This window comes from Narcine bancroftii, chromosome 9 (genome assembly GCF_036971445.1).
Source record: "Narcine bancroftii isolate sNarBan1 chromosome 9, sNarBan1.hap1, whole genome shotgun sequence".
Classification (NCBI taxonomy): Eukaryota; Metazoa; Chordata; class Chondrichthyes; order Torpediniformes; family Narcinidae; genus Narcine; species Narcine bancroftii.
Window position 1 is genome coordinate 86,067,743 of NC_091477.1, and position 18,710 is coordinate 86,086,452.

Genomic DNA, 18,710 nt, shown 5'->3' on the forward strand with positions numbered 1-18,710 from the left:
TCAATTCTGGTTTGTTAGATGCCTGGAGTTGATGTAAAATCCAAGGTTATTTAAAGATGGTGGATGTTTTGATGGTCATATACAAGAGGCAGTGGTGTAAATCATGCCTTTGTAGAATTGTGTATTATTACTGATCACAAGTCTTAAATTGTTGTCTCGTTACTATTTATCAATAATATAATGGGGAAAGCATTATAATCACTTCTTCAAGGGAATTACCACCTTTATCCCAACATTTTGCATTTGCAGATAAATAATCAAACATTTTGTTGGTTGGCATTAATGCCAACTACTTCCCAGAATATGTTGGGAAAGTAGAAAATATACCATCACTAAGGGAAGTAGATTGCAGCTAATTCTTCCAACAATATTCCAATTGCCTAACATCATGCTTTCAGTGCTCTACATGGAAGAAGGTATGGCCAGTCATGATGTGTCCTAATTGACCAGATCAATTAAAATGCCAGCAGTGATTTTGAAGGTTCAAGGTCAGCAAAGAAACAGATTCAAAGATGGGCCATCTCCTCCAAGGATATTTGCTGGACCCAGTCAATGTCGTACATATTCAATTACTTTAACACCTAGTCATTTCCTTAAGGCTGTAATCTATTACTCATTTATGAGCAGCTTTTCACATCAAAATATCATTACTATTGTAACATTGCTCATGTTTTGTTCGCAATCAACATGGTTATTGTTTACACACAGGAGACTACAGATGCTGGAATCTAGAGCAACAAACAATCTCCTGGAACGACTCAACAGGTTGAGCTTGGTTGTTCTTGGTTTTTCTTAGATGGATGAAGTTTTGTGTTTCAATTCCTTTAATTATTCCCACGTTCATAAAATTACTTGGATCTAATTTTCATCCTCCATCACTTGGATGGTCTTTTGATCTATACAATTCTCCATTTGAAATTATACTAAAGGGCTGACCTCAGGAAGTTGGATGTAAACATATTATCTTTGAACCTGTGCTAATCAGCAATCTGGCAGTAATAATGTTAAGAAACTTTGATTCTTCAAGTCCACACTACAAAGATTAACTATCCTGTTTGGAAGACGATCGATACATAAGATGCAGTAATTAGATTGTAATTTTATTCTGGATTCTATCATTGTGGTCTGGTAATACATGAAACTGCAAGAAACCAAGTGATGCGATGAATCTTTGGTTAGTCACCCAACACCATCCAGACTAAGATCAGTTTATTTATTCTGGGAATGGACAATTACATCAGAGACAGCTGTTGGTAATAAATCAGTTTTAACCATATTTTTTAGAAAATACAAACGTAATTATCCAAGTACAACAGAATGTGATGGATGCAGTAAAGTAGCATTAACGTAGAAATAATAATAACTATACGCCAAAGCTTTTTTTGTGTGTGTCAATGTAGTCAGATGAGGTCATGTAGTCATTTCCATCCTGTGCTGTGTTACCTATCCTATTTCTAATGTCTTTGGATATTATCAGAGAAATGCTCTGAGGTTTCTAGACTGGATTTAAGCAAGAGCAATCCAGTTGTTGCTGCCCACTCCTGCCTCTCACCCCCTCTCCACTGTACTCATTTCATTGAGTTCATCTGCTGTGATGTGAAGTGGATGTGCTTTGGGTGGAAAATGACAATCTCATATTGAACTATTGTGTTAAAGGGGGAACAATTTATCAACTTGAAAAAGTTTTCCATTCTTATCCAAAACAAAAACCATGGCAAGCTTTCAGTGAAGGCTCTGTGGGAAAGTTTGTATTGCTACCGGTGCTTTCACATTTATCCTGCCCTATTCATCCATTTTCTATCCTTGCCTGTTGAAGTAGTTAGAGCAGACAAGAATCTGGTTATTTGGAAAAATGCATTTTTTTGAGATCATGTTAAAATGCATTTGAACTTTCAAGAATAGGAAAAGGTACCCTGGGTGTAGTGAGCTGTAATAGTTATGTTGCTCAATAACCATAAAGATATTGTAGGAGTGAATATATTCCATCACTTCCAATTATGGATGAAATGGTGAATAAAGCTGCTCCTCTATATATCTGCACAATTGTTTCTTTTTATTTTTGTCAATGACATGATTAAATGTCAGTTCAAAAAATGAAGAAACATACTGTCTGAAAGCAACACCCAAGCAAGGTCCCTTTACAAATGACCATAGCTGGTGAGTTAAAGTTAACCCTGAAGTGTGATTAAATAACATCACTGGCAAGGCCGATACAGCCTTTTAAGGTTGTATCTAGCTTGTATCTTTGGTCTTGAATTGTTTTATGTCTAGCTAACTTATGATTGCACTACACTATGCAACATTCATATGTGCTATTGACTTTCTCTAGTGATCTCCATGCAAAACTATCAATTCCCTCTTTGCACAGGAAACTTGCATATAGATCAAAAAGACAGGAAGGACTGACAAAACATTGACAGTGCTCTCAGATCTCTATGAATGAACTAATCGTTTTGCACAATACTACAGAAATAGAATAATTCTTGGTGTAAATTTTTTTAATTTTTTTTAATTTTTCACACTATGAACCATACTGACCAAAATACACACAAACATTACCCTCTTGAATATACACAGTGCCATTTTCTCCCCTTTCTCCCTCTCTTCCCTCCCCCTCCCCACCCACTCAACGTTCAACATATACGATACATTAAACCCATTAAACAATGTCATCACACAATGAAAATAAACAAGAAATTTGTGTCTTCTACTTTTACATACTGGGTCAGTTCATTTCGTCTTCTTCTCCTTCTGTCATTTTAGGCGGTGGAGGTCTGCGGTAGGATTTCTCTGTTGTGTTCCATGTATCGTTCCCAAATTTTTCCAAATACTGTGATGTTATTTCTTAAATTATATGTTATTTTTTTCCAATGGAATACATTTATTCATTTCTATGTACCATTGCTGTATTCTCAGGTTATCTTCTAATTTCCAGGTTGACATAATACATTTTTTTGTTACAGTTAAGGCTATCATAATAAATCTTTTTTGTGCTCCATCCAAATCGAGTCCAAGTTCTTTACTTCTTATATTACTAGAAGAAAGATCTCTGGATTTTTTGGTATGTTGCTTTTTGTGATTTTATTTAATACCTGGTTTAGATCTTCCCAAAACTTTTTCACTTTCTCACATGCCCAAATTGAAAGTAATGTTGTTCCTGTTTCCTTCTTACAATGAAAACATCTGTCTGATACTGTTGGGTCCCATTTATTTAACTTTTGGGGCGTGGTGTATAGCCTGTGTAACCAATTATATTGTATCATGAATAACCTCGTGTTTATTGTATTTCTCATAGTTCCAGAGCATAGCTTTTCCCATGTTTCATTCTTTATCTTTATGTTTAGATCTTGTTCCCATTTTTGTTTGGGTTTACAGCTTGTTTCCTCGTTCTCTTTCTCTTGCAGTTTGATGTCTATATTTGTTATAAATCTTTTAATTATCATTGTGTCTGTAATCACATATTAAAAATTGCTTCCTTCTGGTAACCTCAGCCTGCTTCCCAATTTGTCCTTCAAGTAGGTTTTCAGTTGGTGGTATGCAAACATTGTACCATGAGTTATACCATATTTATCATTCATTTGTTCAAAAGATAATAATTTATTTCCCGAAAAACAATTTTCTACTCTTTTGATCCCTTTTCTCTCCCATTCTCTAAAGGAAAGGTTATCTATTGTGAAGGGGATTGGTTGATTTTGCGTCAATATTAATTTTGGTAGTTGATAATTTGTTTTTTTCCTTTCTACGTGAATCTTCTTTCAAATGTTGAACAGATGGTGCAGTACTTGTGAATTCCCATGTTGCACCAGCTTTTCATCCCACTTATATAGTATATGTTCAGGTACCTTCTCCCCTATTTTATCTAGCTCTAATCTGGTGCAATCTGGTTTTTCCCCTTGTTTGATAAAAATCTGATAGGTATCTTAATTGTACTGCTCTATAATAATTCTTAAAGTTTGGTAACTGTAAGCCCCCTTGGTTGTACCATTCTGTTAATTTATCTAGCGCTATCCTCGGTTTCCCCCCTTTCCATAAGAATTTCCTTATTATTTTTTTTAGCTCCTTGAAGAATTTCTCTGTTAGGTGAATTGGTAATGATTGGAATAGGTATTGTATCCTTGGGAAGATATTCATTTTAATGCAATTTACCCTTCCATCAGTGTTAGTGGTAAATCTTTCCAATGTTCTAAGTTGTCTTGTAATTTCTTCATTAATGGCTGATAATTTAGTATGTATAGATGGCCTAGATTATTATCTAATTGAATACCTAGGTATTGGATTGCTTGCGTTTGCCATCTAAATAGTGATTGTTTCTTAAACTTTGTGAAATCTGCATTATTCATTGGCATCACTTCATTTTTATTTGCGTTGATCTTGTACCCCGATACTTCTCCATATTCCTTCAATTTCTTATGTAATTCTTTTATTGATATTTCTGGTTCTGTAAAGTATACTATGACATCATCTGCAAATAGACTGATTTTATATTCCTTCTCTTTTATTTTTATCCCTCTTATTTTATTTTCTGTTCTTATCAGTTCTGCCAGTGGTTCTATAGCTAACGTGAACAGTGATGGAGATAGTGGACATCACTGCCTAGTTGACCTGCTTAATTTAAATTGGTTTGATATATATCCATTTACTGTCACCTTTGCCAATGGTCTCTTATATAATGCTTTAATCCAATTAATATATTTCTCTGGTGGGTTGAACATGTGTAGTACTTTGAATAAATAATTCCATTCTACTCTGTCAAAGGCTTTCTCTGCATCTAAGGCAACCACCACTGTTGGCATCTTGTTTCCTTATACTGCATGGATTAAGTTAATGAACTTACAGATATTGTCCATTGTTCGTCTTTTCTTAATAAATCCAGTTTGATCTAGTTTTACTATTTTTGGTACACAGTCGGCCAATTTGTTTGCTAATAGTTTAGATTAGTATAATTTGTGTTGAGTAGAGATATTGGTCTATACAATGCTGGTGTTAGTGGATCTTTCCCCATCTTTGGTATTACTGTAATTATTAGTTTTTCATGAATCTGGCATGTTTTGTGTTTCTTCAATCTGGTTCATTACTTCCAGGAGGGGAGGAATTAATAAGTCTTTAAATGTTTTATAGAATTCTATTGGGAGTCCATCCTCTCCCGGCGTTTTATTGTTCGGCAGTTTTTTTTTTAATATATCCTGTATTTCCTCTATTTCAAATGATTTTATTAATTTATTTTGCTCCTCTTCTTGCAATTTCAGTAGTTCAATTTTAGCTAGAAACTCATCTATTTTGTGTTCTTCCCCTTCATTTTCAGTTCGATATAATTGCTCGTAGAATTCCTTGAAGTTTTCATTGATCTCTATTGGGTTATATGTAATTTGTTTGTCATTTTTCCTTGATGCCAATACCGTTCTTTTAGTTTGTTCTGTCTTAAGCTGAGAAGCTAGCATTTTGTGCATTTTTTCTCCTAGCTCATAATACTTCTGTTTTGTCTTTATTATGTTCTTCTCCACCTTGTATGTATGTAGTGTTTCATATTTTATTTTTTGTCCACCAATTCTCTTCTTTTTGTTGTATCTTCCCTTGTTGCTAATTCTTTTTCTGTACTTGCTATTTCCCTTTCCAGCTTTCTATTTCCCGATTGTAGTCCTTCTTCATCTTAGTTACGTAACTTATTATCTGCCCTCTGATGAATGCTTTCATTGCATCCCATAGTATAAATTTATCTTTCACTGATTCTGTATTTATTTCAAAGTACATTTTAATTTGTCGCTCAATGAATTCTCTAAAGTCCTGTCTTTTAAGTAGCATGGAGTTTAATCTCCATCTATATGTTCTCGGTGGGATGTCCTCCAGCTCTACTGCTAATAACAGGGGTGAGTGATCCGATAACAATCTAGCTTTATATTCCGTTTTTCTCACTCTCCTTTGGATGTGGGCTGACAACAGGAACAGGTCTATCCTTGAGTATGTTTTTTGTCTACCCGAATAATATGAGTATTCCTTCTCCTTTGGGTGTTGTCCCCTCCATATATCCAAAAGTTGCATTTCCTGCATCGATTTAACCATAAATTTGGTTACTTTGTTCTTTCTACTAGTCTTTTGTCCAGTTTTGTCCATCTTTGAGTCCAAATTAAGGTTAAAGTCCCCTCCTATCAGTATATTCCCCTGTGTATCTGCAATCTTCAAAAAGATATCTTGCATAAATTTTTGATCCTCTTCATTAGGTGCATATACATTGAGCAAATTCCAAAATTCTGAATATATCTGACACTTTATCATTACATACCTCCCTGCTGGATCTATTATTTCCTCCTCTATTTTGACTGGTACATTTTTATTGATTAATATAGCTACTCCTCTGGCTTTTGAATTATATGATGCTGCTGTTACGTGCCCTACCCAGTCTCTCCTTAATTTCTTGTGTTCCACTTCAGTTAGATGTGTTTCTTGCACAAATGCTATATCATTTTTTTCTTTCTTCACTTAATTTAACAGCCTCTTCTTTTTGATTTGGTTATGTATTCTGTTAATATATATAGTCATATAACGGCTCCTAGAACGCTTCCACCAGCGTTGTCTCCGCTCCATCCTCAACATCCATTGGAGCGCTTTCATCCCTAACGTCGAAGTACTCGAGATGGCAGAGGTCGACAGCATCGAGTCCATGCTGCTGAAGATCCAGCTGCGCTGGATGGGTCACGTCTCCAGAATGGAGGACCATCGCCTTCCCAAGATCGTGTTATATGGCGAGCTCTCCACTGGCCACCGTGACAGAGGTGCACCAAAGAAAAGGTACAAGGACTGCCTAAAGAAATCTCTTGGTGCCTGCCACATTGACCACCGCCAGTGGGCTGATAACGCCTCAAACCGTGCATCTTGGCGCCTCACAGTTTGGCGGGCAGCAACCTCCTTTGAAGAAGACCGCAGAGCCCACCTCACTGACAATAGGCAAAGGAGGAAAAACCCAACACCCAACCCCAACCAACCAATTTTCCCCTGCAACCGCTGCAATCGTGTCTGCCTGTCCCGCATCGGACTTGTCAGCCACAAACGAGCCTGCAGCTGACGTGGACTTTTTACCCCCTCCATAAATCTTCGTCCGCGAAGCCAAGCCAAAGAATAGTTCGACATGGCCATTTCATACTTTGTTTACCTCTCATTTCCGCTTCCTCGTCACCACCTTTCCTCCTTATCCATTTCTGTATTCTTTTTTTGAACACACTGTAAGACAACACTTCTAAAACATAAAATATTTCCACTATTCCCACATCTAAAATTCCCTTAGCCCCAACTGTCCGTCCCCCCCTCTGAGTTGCCCCTTGTCCCTTGCCGGGCAACCACAACTCCCCTCTCCATTTGGATTGCGAACCCACTCACAAGCGTCAACTGATTTCTTTTCTTGGTGTAAATTCATGTGACTGTCAATCACAATTTGTGGCAGTTATGTAATTGACCAGTTAGCTTTCATCCTTTTCCCAAGTTATTGATCATTAATTTGGGTCTCGTTCTACAGACAACCTTGTCTATCTCACCAAAGATTATGTTCAACATGAGAACCATTGCGCATATACAGGATGAAAAAAATAATAAGCTAGAGTTGGACTTCTGGACATTTTTGTGTACAAGAGCTGTTGAAGTTAGTATTTGAAGTATTGTGTGCCATTTTGTTCACTGACCAACAGGGAAGATATCAATGAGGTTGAAAGGGAGCAGAGAAAATTTACAAGGATGTTGGAGGGTCTTGAAAGACTGTTAAGGGGAAAGGTCTTATTCCTTAGAGTGTCAAAGAATGAGGGAGGATTTAGTAGAGCTGTACAAAATTATGAGGATGAAAGATAGAATACAAGCAGGTTTTTCCTTTGATGTTGGGTGAGATAAGAACTAGAGGACATGGTTCAAGGGTGAAAGCTGAAGCATTTAAGGGAAACATTAGGGGGGAATTCACTCAAAGGGTGGTGAGTGTAGAACAAGCTGCCAGCAGATGTGGGTAAATTTTGACATTTAAGAGATGATTGAATAATTACATAGATGGGAGTGGTATGGAGGGCTATTGTCAGGGTGCAGGTCGATGGGACAAGATAGAATAAATCATTTGGCACAGACTAGATGGACTGAAGGACCTGTTTCTGTGGTATAGCTCTAAATTGCATTGAAGATATTTGAGCATTAATTTGGTGGACTGAATTACTACCTAGTAGTTTCCAGGTGACTATCTTCACACATTTTGTTTTATGTTCTGCGTGAAATCTGAAATCGTAGGCAACTTCTTCAGAAGGAGAGCAGTACCAGCAGCAGTTGGACCTACTTGTAGATAGCAAACAAGAGGAAGCTATTTAAATACACAATCATGAAATAATGAAAATTGAAATCTCACTTTTGGAAGCTTGGGTATTGGACTAGAAATTGTATGTAGCAATTGGACAGGCTCCCTGAATCTTGATTGATGCCTTTGTTGTAGGGCCTTTCTATTCTCCACCCATCTGATTTGTGATTGTGCTAAAGTTAGCTCTTTGCCAATTCTTTTGATTTTTTAAAATTCATTTTAGCAGGGTACTACATAAAATTACTTAGGGGTAGAGAGGTGTGTAGGTATTGAAGATATGCTATGCCAGAATCTGTTTGCATATAATGTGATAATAACCACTTGTATTTAAACAAGCATATAATACAGTTAATACTGTTACAATTTTAACTTTGGGTAACAATTATATATTGTTGCAAAGAACAAGCATTTTACAGTGAAGGTAAAAAAAATAAAATAGTGCTTTGCAGATGACTGGATTTCACATCTACGGGGTCACTCAGCAAACCTCTGACCATTAAATCATTTTCTACTTGAAGGTGTGGGTAGAAAAACTGATTTATTTGCTTAATATATTTCAGTCCCTAAAGAACACTAACAAGCCAGTTAAAAACAAGATTGAAAGTGTGCAGTTTGAAGGTATTAAATCATATCAAAAACACTTTGATTTAAATAGATGCAGAGAAAAGGTCTGTTACTCTGCGCCAATTATTTATCCCAATCCACTTCACTACAAAGTGCTCTCTTCCGCCAAGGTGAGAGTTTTGACTTTTCACACAAGCTATCCTTTTAGTTTCTGTCTAAGAGTGCTAATTTAGTACTAATGAATGTTTTCCACTTGCCCAACATCAGAATCTGGATGAGTAAAAGTTTTCTTTTTTTCCCTCAATCTTGGCAAACCAGAAGCCATCTTTTGTGGGTCCTGTGAGGATTTATAGAGTCCTGGCCCTGATCCAATCAACATGCACAGCTGTCTCCACGGAGCAAAATCCAATGATTTACAATCTTGACATCCTACTTTGAGACAGAGTTGTATTTTCTACCTCTTATTCAGTCAATTGCAACAATTGCTTTTTCTGACACTGGAACATTGCCTTTCGATGCTTCTACAGCTTCCCCATCACCCAGTCATCCCTCCTCTTTTAAGCGTTGCTGAAATTATGCTCCAAACACACAATCGTTACAAATGCATCATTCTCCCCATTGGCCATCACATTACACATCGCACTAATACCAGCATATCTGTAACTCTATCTGCCAGCATCCTCATGGTCCTCTGTGGTTGCTGGTGTAGAAATTCAAGTTCGCCTTGCTTGTTGTGTTGAAATACCATTATCTGTCATTTCAAAGCCAAATTGGATTTCTCGCATTCTAGCTGGCCCCTTCAACCAAAGCACCATATTGGCAACTGGGCAAAGCATAGGGTCCAGTCTCAGTGTCCATAGGAGGTAAAGATATATTATCAGTGTTTCAGACCTGAGCCCTTCCTTAAAGTATAAGCAAAGAACAGGAAGACATCTGAAGAAAGACTGAAGAATGGCAGGGAGGGGAGTCCAGAACAACAGTCAAAAGGAGTTAATTGGATATGATAAGAAGAAAGGTAAGGATTGATTTTGGCTCAGTGAAAGAAGACAGGATGAAAAGGGGAGAGAAAAGCAATGGGGGCAGAAGAAGGGAGGGGTGGGGGTTTAATAGCTAGTGCTCAAATGGAAGATGACTTGTTCCTCCAATTTGCAGGTAGTCTCAGTTGGGAAGAGCATGAGACCATTGAAAGATGTATCACCAAGGGAATAGTATGGGGAGTTGAAATGTGAGGCCACTGGGAGATCGATGCTATTACAGCAGACAAAGCTGAGGTGCTAAACAAAGTGATTTCCTGGTCTGTGCGCAGTTCCTCCATGCAGAGGAGACCACAGCAGGAGCACCAGATGCAGGAGATGACCCCTGCAGATTCACAAGTGAAATGTTGCTTCACTTGGAAGGACTGTTTGGGGTCCTGAATGGTAGCGAGAGGAGGTGTGAGTGCAAGTGGAGCATCACATTACGGCCACAAGAGTAGGTGCAAAGGGGATGATTGGTGGGGAGGGAGGAGTGGACAAGGGAGTCATGGAGGGAACAATCCCTGTAGAAGAGAGGAGGAGAGGGGAATGTCTGGTGTGGGTTCACATAGTAGATGGTAGAAATAGCAGAGAAAGATGTGTTGGACATGGAGATCCATGGGGTGGTAGGTGAGGACAAGGGGAATCCTGTCCTTGTTGCATTTGGGGACAGAGGTGGCCAGGCCAGATGTGCAGGTAATGGAGTATATGTGGGTGAGGGCTAAGTTGATGGTGGTAGAGGGAAAGCTGTATTGTTTGGAGAAGGACATATCTGATGATCTAGCATGGAAGATACCAGTCTGGGAGCAGATGCAATGGAGATGGAGAAATTGAGAGAAGGGAATAGAATCCTTACAGGGACAGGATGTGAAGAGATGTAGTTGAGGTAGCTGTGAATTGGTGGGTTTGTCAAATGTGTCTGTCTAGAGTTGGTTTCCCGAGATGGAGACATAGAAATCGAGAAAAGGGAGGGTGTTGCTAGGGAGAGAATCTCTACTCTTTCTACTGCAAAATCCTGGATCTCCCAGTGACCACTCATTTCAAATCCCTGTCCCATTCCCTTATTGACATGTCTTTTCATGGCCTCGTGCACTGCCAGATGGAGCACCCACAAATTGGAAGAACAATACCACATCTTCTGCCTGGGCAATCTCCAACCAGATGGCACTAACATCAACTTGTCTGGTTTCTGATTAAACCCAACCCCCCCCCCACCCGCTTGCCCCTTCTTGCCCTGTCACCTTCTCTCTCTCTCTCTCTCTCTCTCTCTCTCTCTCTCTCTCTCTCTCTCTCTCTGTCTCCTTTCACAGACCGAAAATCAATTCTTACCTTTCCTCTCATATCCAATTGACACATTTGGCTGTTTGACTGGACCTCTCCCCCTTCCATTCTTCAGTTTTTAATTCAATGCCTTCCTGTTTTCCTGCTTACACTTTGAAGGGCTCAGGCCCAAAATATCAGTAACATCATTACCTTCCATGGACACTGCAAGACTGGCTGAGTTCCTCCAGCATTTCTATGTGTTTCACTACAATCACAACGTCTGCAGATTTTCATGTTTCACTGGGGAAATTATTGGCATGGTTTCTGCCTGGAAATGTGTGTTAAATCATGAGTTGTATGGGTCCATTCTTTCACAAAGGCAGCCCAGCAATCAGAAAGGATATCATCTCTAAATGACACACATACCCTATGGCAACCATAAAGCAGTAGAGAGATAGAGAGAGAGAGAGAGAGAGAGATTGCAGAAGAGGACAATTGCAACAAGATTGAAACTGAAATGCTGATGAATAAGATACATGCTAGGAACCAGGACACAAGTTCAAATGTTGGAAAATATCACATTATAGATGTCATGAGACCACTACTGCACTCTGTATACTGCTCTTTAATGTCCACAAACACATGCATTTTTCCCCCTCCTGACCACCTCTCCCTCCACCCCTCCCTCCTCTAGGACACTACTTGTCTCCTGTGAGCTTTCCAAGATGTGCTTGTTTTTGGAGAGGCTCCCAAACCATTGTGTCTTCTGAATCTAAAGTCCAATTCAACTGGGAGGACTTCAGGCCTCTTCTGTACCACAATTGACATGATTAGGTGCATGTCTGATGCTGGAAATTTTTGAGACACAAAAATTCTGACCAGAAGTGCCTGTTCCAAATTCACAATTAATGCGATTTCATCTGACACAATTTCTTCCAGATTCCTATTGCAATCTACTTGCTAGGTAAACTCAGCTGCATCTTTCTGCTGCAGGGAATCCATTTTTTTAGACCTGTGTATGAAAATCTCTCCAAAGCTCAATTTAAACGTTCTTGAACAGATTGATTGAATTCTGGCTAGATGCTCCACTGACTGTAAAATTGTGGAGCGGCCAACGTGAGAGTAGATCAGAGTAGGAGTGGGACTTTGAGGCTTTGGTGCTTATGTAGGAAGGTAAGGACAACTCTGTGAGGAAACAAAAATGATTTTGCAAGGAGGCACATGTAAGGACAAGCTTTTTTACCTCTTATTCTATTTTGTTGACAATGGGAATAGCAGGGATATGATCCTCTTGCAGAATGTGAATTGTCAGGAAAGCTATCAGTGTTCCTGTTGATTTCACCTGCGAGAAATACATTCAACTGCAGCTCCTTGCAAACCATGTTAGGGAATTCAACCTGGAATTGGATGAGCTCAGGAACACCTGGGAGGCTGTGGTGGTGATAAACAGGAGTTACAGAGACATGATTACACCTAGGAGGCAGGACGAAAGTAGCTGTGTGACAGGAGAAGGAAAGGGAACAGCCAGGCAGTGCAGGGTACCCCTGTGACCATTCCCCTCAAGTAACATGTATACCCTTTTGTATACTAATGAAGGAGATGACTGATCTGGACAAGGCAGCAGCCAAGCCAATACCACTATGGTTGGCTCTGAACCTCAGAAGGGAAAGGTGAAGCCAAGTAAAGTAAAGGGAACTCAGTAATTAGGGGATGAAACAGAAGATTCTGTGGTTGCAAAGGAGACTCCAGGGTAGTGTGTTGTCTCCTGGGTGTTCGGGTCCAGGATGTCTCTGAGTGGGTGCAGAATATTCTTGAAGGAGAGTGTGAGCAACCAATGGTACATATTAGTCCAATGACATACACAGAAGTGGGGTAGAGCTCCTGCAAAGTAACATTTGAAGTCAGGAAAGGCTGATGAGCAGGACCTCAAAGGTGGTAATCTCTGGTTACTCCCAGGGGCACAAACAAGGGAAGGTCAGAACAGGAAGATAATGCCGACAAATGTGTAGCTGAAGAAATAGTGCAGGGGTCATGGGTTTTCAACCACTGGAACCTTTTCTGGGGAAGAGGTGGCATGTTCATATGGAATGGGTTGCAACTAAACTGGAGGGGAAGAGGGGAAAAATATCCTGGCAGGAAGGTTTGCTAATGCTGTTGGGGGTGGGGGAAGGGGGTGTGGGGTGTTTAAATTAGATCACAGAGAGGTGGAAACCGAAGTGAAGAGGCAAAGAAAGAGTCCATTGGTGCATTAGTAGGGGCAGAAGGTAGGGAGTTTGTGTGGAGGCACATGCAGATAGGGAAAAAATGCAGCCATGGAGATGACTTACAATGCCACAGGGCAACAGTCAAAAAAGAAACAAATTCAGTGCTAAAGGCTATATATTTAAATACCTGCAGCATACAAAATAAAATGGATGGCCTTGTACAGCTACAGATTGGCAGGTATGATGTTATGACCATCATGGAGTTGTGGCCAAATGATGAATGCCATTGGGGGTTAGGGTGCAAAATGTTCAAGATACACAGTATATTGAATGGATAGGCAGGCAAGCAGAGGGGGTGGTAGGGCTCTGTTGGGGAGGAATAACATTAAATCATTAGAAAGAGGTGACATAGGGTCAGAAGTTATATCTCGGTTGAGTTAATAAATGGCAAGTGTATGAGGGCATGTGAAATACAGACCTCCAAATAGAAGCCAGGACATGGACACGAATTACAACAGCAAATAGAAAGGGTTTGTTAGAAGGGCAATGTTATGGTAATCATGGGAGATTTTAGAATGCAAGTAGATAGGGAAAAACAGGTTGGGAGTGAATCTCAAAAGAGAGAATTTGTAGAATGCCTATGAGATGGCTTTTTGGAGCCCCTTGATCATGAGCCCACTAGGGGATCAGCTGTACTGGATTGGGTGTTGTGTAATGCAACAGATGTGATTAGACAGCTTAGAATAAAGGAACCATTAGGGGGCAGTGATCACAACATGATTTGGTTCAATTTCAGATTTAACAAGGAGAAACTAAACTCAGATGTGTCTGTATTTCAATGGAGTAAATGGAATTACAGTGACATGACAGAGGAACTGGCTAAAGTAGATTGGAAGGAGGTGTTAGTAAGAAAGATGGCAGAGCAGCAATGGATAGTTTCTGCAATAAATGGGGAAGGTGCAGGATAAATACATACCAAAAAAGGGGAAATATTCTAATGGTAAAATGTCACAATATGGCTGAAAAGGGAAGTCAAAGCCAACATAAAAACAAAAGAATACAAGAAGCAAAAATTAGTGGGAAGATGGATGATTGGGAAGTTTTTTAAAAATTCAGAGAAGATAACTAAAAAAAACTCATTAGGAAGGAAGAAGATTAATACGAAAGTAGGCGAGCAAATAACATCAAAGAGGATACAAAATGTTTCTTCAAGTATATAAAGAGTAAAGGGAGATGAGAATAGATATCTTTCTTTTTCTTTGGCTTGGCTTCGCGGACGAAGATTTATGGAGGGGGTAAAAAGTCCACGTCAGCTGCAGGCTCGTTTGTGGCTGACCAGTCCGATGCGGGACAGGCAGACACGATTGCAGCGGTTGCAAGGGAAAATTGGTTGGTTGGGGTTGGGTGTTGGGTTTTTCCTCCTTTGCCTTTTGTCAGTGAGGTGGGCTCTGCGGTCTTCTTCAAAGGAGGCTGCTGCCCGCCAAACTGTGAGGCGCCAAGATGCACGGTTTGAGGCGTTATCAGCCCACTGGCGGTGGTCAATGTGGCAGGCACCAAGAGATTTCTTTAGGCAGTCCTTGTACCTTTTCTTTGGTGCACCTCTGTCACGGTGGCCAGTGGAGAGCTCGCCATATAATACGATCTTGGGAAGGCGATGGTCCTCCATTCTGGAGACGTGACCCATCCAGCGCAGCTGGATCTTCAGCAGCGTGGACTCGATGCTGTCGACCTCTGCCATCTCGAGTACCTCGACGTTAGGGGTATGAGCGCTCCAATGGATGTTGAGGATGGAGCGGAGACAACGCTGGTGGAAGCGTTCTAGGAGCCGTAGGTGGTGCCGGTAGAGGACCCATGATTCGGAGCCGAACAGGTGTGTGGGTATGACAACGGCTCTGTATACGCTTATCTTTGTGAGGTTTTTCAGTTGGTTGTTTTTCCAGACTCTTTTGTGTAGTCTTCCAAAGGCGCTATTTGCCTTGGCGAGTCTGTTGTCTATCTCATTGTCGATCCTTGCATCTGATGAAATGGTGCAGCCGAGATAGGTAAACTGGTTGACCGTTTTGAGTTTTGTGTGCCCGATGGAGATGTGGGGGGGCTGGTAGTCATGGTGGGGAGCTGGCTGATGGAGGACCTCAGTTTTCTTCAGGCTGACTTCCAGGCCAAACAGAATAGATATAGTACCACTGGAAAATGATGCTGGGTAAATAATAATGGGATACAAGTAGATAGCAGAAGAATTAAATTAGTATGGTGCATCAGTCTTCACTGTAGAAGACAAGAGCCGTGTGCAAAGGGTATCGGGGAAGGGAAGTGAGCTACTATTTCAAGGGAAAAGGTGATCAGAAATGTGAATGGTCAAAGGCTGCAGAAGTCTCTTGTATCAACTAGATTGCACCCTCGTGTTTAGAAAGAAGTAATGGTAGAGATTGTGGAGGCATTGGTATTGATCTTTCTGGAATGAATAGTTTCTGGCATGGTCCCAGAGGACTGGAAAATTGCAAATGTCACCCTACCATTCAAGAAAGAAGAGATGCATCAGAAAGGAAATTATAGACTGGTTAACCTGATGTCACAGGTTGGAAAAATATTTAAGTCAATTTTCAAAGACCAGGAGGCATATGCCAGCATGGTTTCCTTAAGGAAAAATCTTGCCTGACAAACCTATTGGAATTTTTTGAAGAAGTGACAAGCAGGCTGGATAAAGGAGATGCAGTTATGTTGTGTATTTGGATTTTCAGAAGGTGCCACTTAAGATGCTACTTAACAAGATAAGACCCCATGGTATAAAAGGAAACATAGGAGCATCAATAGAGCATTGGCTGTTTGGCAGAGAGTCAGAATGGAGGGATCATATGCTCTTTGGTTGCCAGTTGCTTGAGGTGTTGCATAGAGGTCAGTATTTGGGCCACTTTTTATGTTGTACATTAATGATTCCGATTATGGAATGAATGGCTTTGTGGCCAAGTTGCAGATGATATGAAGGTAAATGGAAGAGCAGGTAGTGTTGAAGAAAATGAGAGACTGCAGAAGGACTTGGACAGATTAGAAAATCGGGCAGAAAATTGGTAAATGAAATACAATGTCAGAAAGTGTTCAGGCATGCACATTTGTAGAAAAAATAAATGGGCAGAAAACTAAAAATACCCAGATGCAAAGGGACCTGGAATTCAGGCCACTTGAAGGTAAACTTGCAGGTTGAGTCAGTGGTGAGGAAGGCAAATAAAATGCTGACATTCATTTCAAGAGGAATAGAATATAAGAGCAGGGATGTGATGTTGATCCTTTCTGATACACTGGTGAGACCTCACAGAGTATCGTGAGAAGCTTTGGGCTTCTCAATTAAAAAAAGATGTGCTGCCATTGAAGAAGGTTTGGAGGTTCATAAGGATGATCCCAAGAATGAAAGGGTTATAAGAGAAGCGTTTGACAACTCTTGGCTTGTACTCATTGGAATTTAAGAGAATGAGGGAGATCTCATTGAGACATTTCCATTGATGAAAGGCAGTAGCAGAGTAGATGTAGAAAGGGTGATTTCCCATATTGGGAGAGTCTAGGACAAGAGAGATCAACTTCTGGATTGAAGGGTGTCCACTTAGAACAGAGATGCGGAGAATTTTCTTTAACCAGAGGGTGGTAAACCCGTGGAATTTGTTACCACAGATGGTTGTGGAGGGCAGGTCAATGGGTATATTTCAGTGAGAGATTGATTGTTTCTTAATTAGCCAGGGGATCAAAGGTTGATGGGAGAAGGTCAGGCAGTGGTGCTGAGTGGGGAAATGGATCAGCTCATGATTCAATGGTGTGGCAAATTTGATGGACTTCATGATCTATTTCTGCTCCTGTCTTATGGTCTTAACTTACTTCCTCCTCCCTCTCCTTCAAGAAGAACCATTGCTCAACAATTACAAATTAGTCCTCCTGAATTCGCTCTTGCCCCCTTTTTCATGTTTTATATCTCTTGCCTTCTGAAGCTATCTTTTAACATGCATGTAGTTTTCTCCCCTATATAATGGAAATAGTTGCGGAATTGGAGGAACTTCCATTTTACAAACTTAAATTCACAAGAAAATAGATTGTGTATTGTCAGTTATTTCTTAAAAACACTTGAGAACCAGCAAATGGACTGAGAAACAAAAACACATGGTTTATTTCAACACAGACTTCATGCTTACCTTTTCCTTCCATTGCTGGGATCTTTTTATTTATTATTTTGCAAACTAGTGAAAGGTTTTAAAGCTAAGTGAAATGCAACGTGAACCATCACTAGTTTAATATTTTACATTGTTGCAACAGTGAATTACTTTTGTTGCTGGCAGCAATTAGTTACTGATGAAATGCCAGAAATGTGTGTGTGAAAATTGGCAGTATGACCTATCCACCATCTAAAACTGACATCTGCCACTTGACAAAAACAGAATCAATAAAACTTAAGTGAATTCTGTCTTGGAATGAAGAAATACTGATTAAATCCAAATTCATTAAAAAAAATCTTATCAATAATTACTCAACTAAGAATGAATGTTATGGTTGCCCTTCAGTTGATTGTGAATGAAGGGTTTTTTTTCTGCTCATTGACTACTGTGAAATTCAAAACCTGTTTATCAATTTTTTTAAATGCTTTTACATTTTACTCAGAGGAAATCTCCTCCTGTAAAATCTCCATCCTCTTATTCATTGGTTTGTTTCAATAGTTAACAATCAGGCAGTTCCCATGTGTATTAATAACATTTAATGGTTGTACATTTTAATCCACCCACATTAGATAAATGTAAATTGTTTACTATTAGGTCTGAAGTACGTCTTCAATTAATATAATTTATTTATCAAAAATGCTGCAATTAAATAGAAATAATGCAAAATGATTAAATAATTCAGAGGGAGTAATGTTTTCTGGCAAAATGACAACAATGGTCTTTTTTTTAAGATCTTGCATAAATTTGTTACCATTGCAAAAGGTGCTTGACTGAGCTATAAAGCCATCAACTATTGTACACGAGTTCAAAATTACAAAATAAGAAAAATATTGTTAAGACAATCAATACAGTTTTAATGAGTTTGTTTTAAATCAGCAGAAAAAAAACCCAGACTTGCATTTATATTTTTTTGTACCCTGGAATATCCAAAGCGCTTTATAGCTTTTCGTCATGATTGTTCATTGTCGTAATGGAAAAATGTGACAGCTGATTGGTGATCACCAAAATCCCAGAACCAACAAATTTGTCTCCTCATGAACTAATCAAATAATGTAGATCTCATAATATCCCTGGCACGATACACAAGAACTCTTAAAGTTTTAAATAATTATAGGAATGTCAGTGGTAGGAGTTGGATACTACAAATGGGTTCATTGTC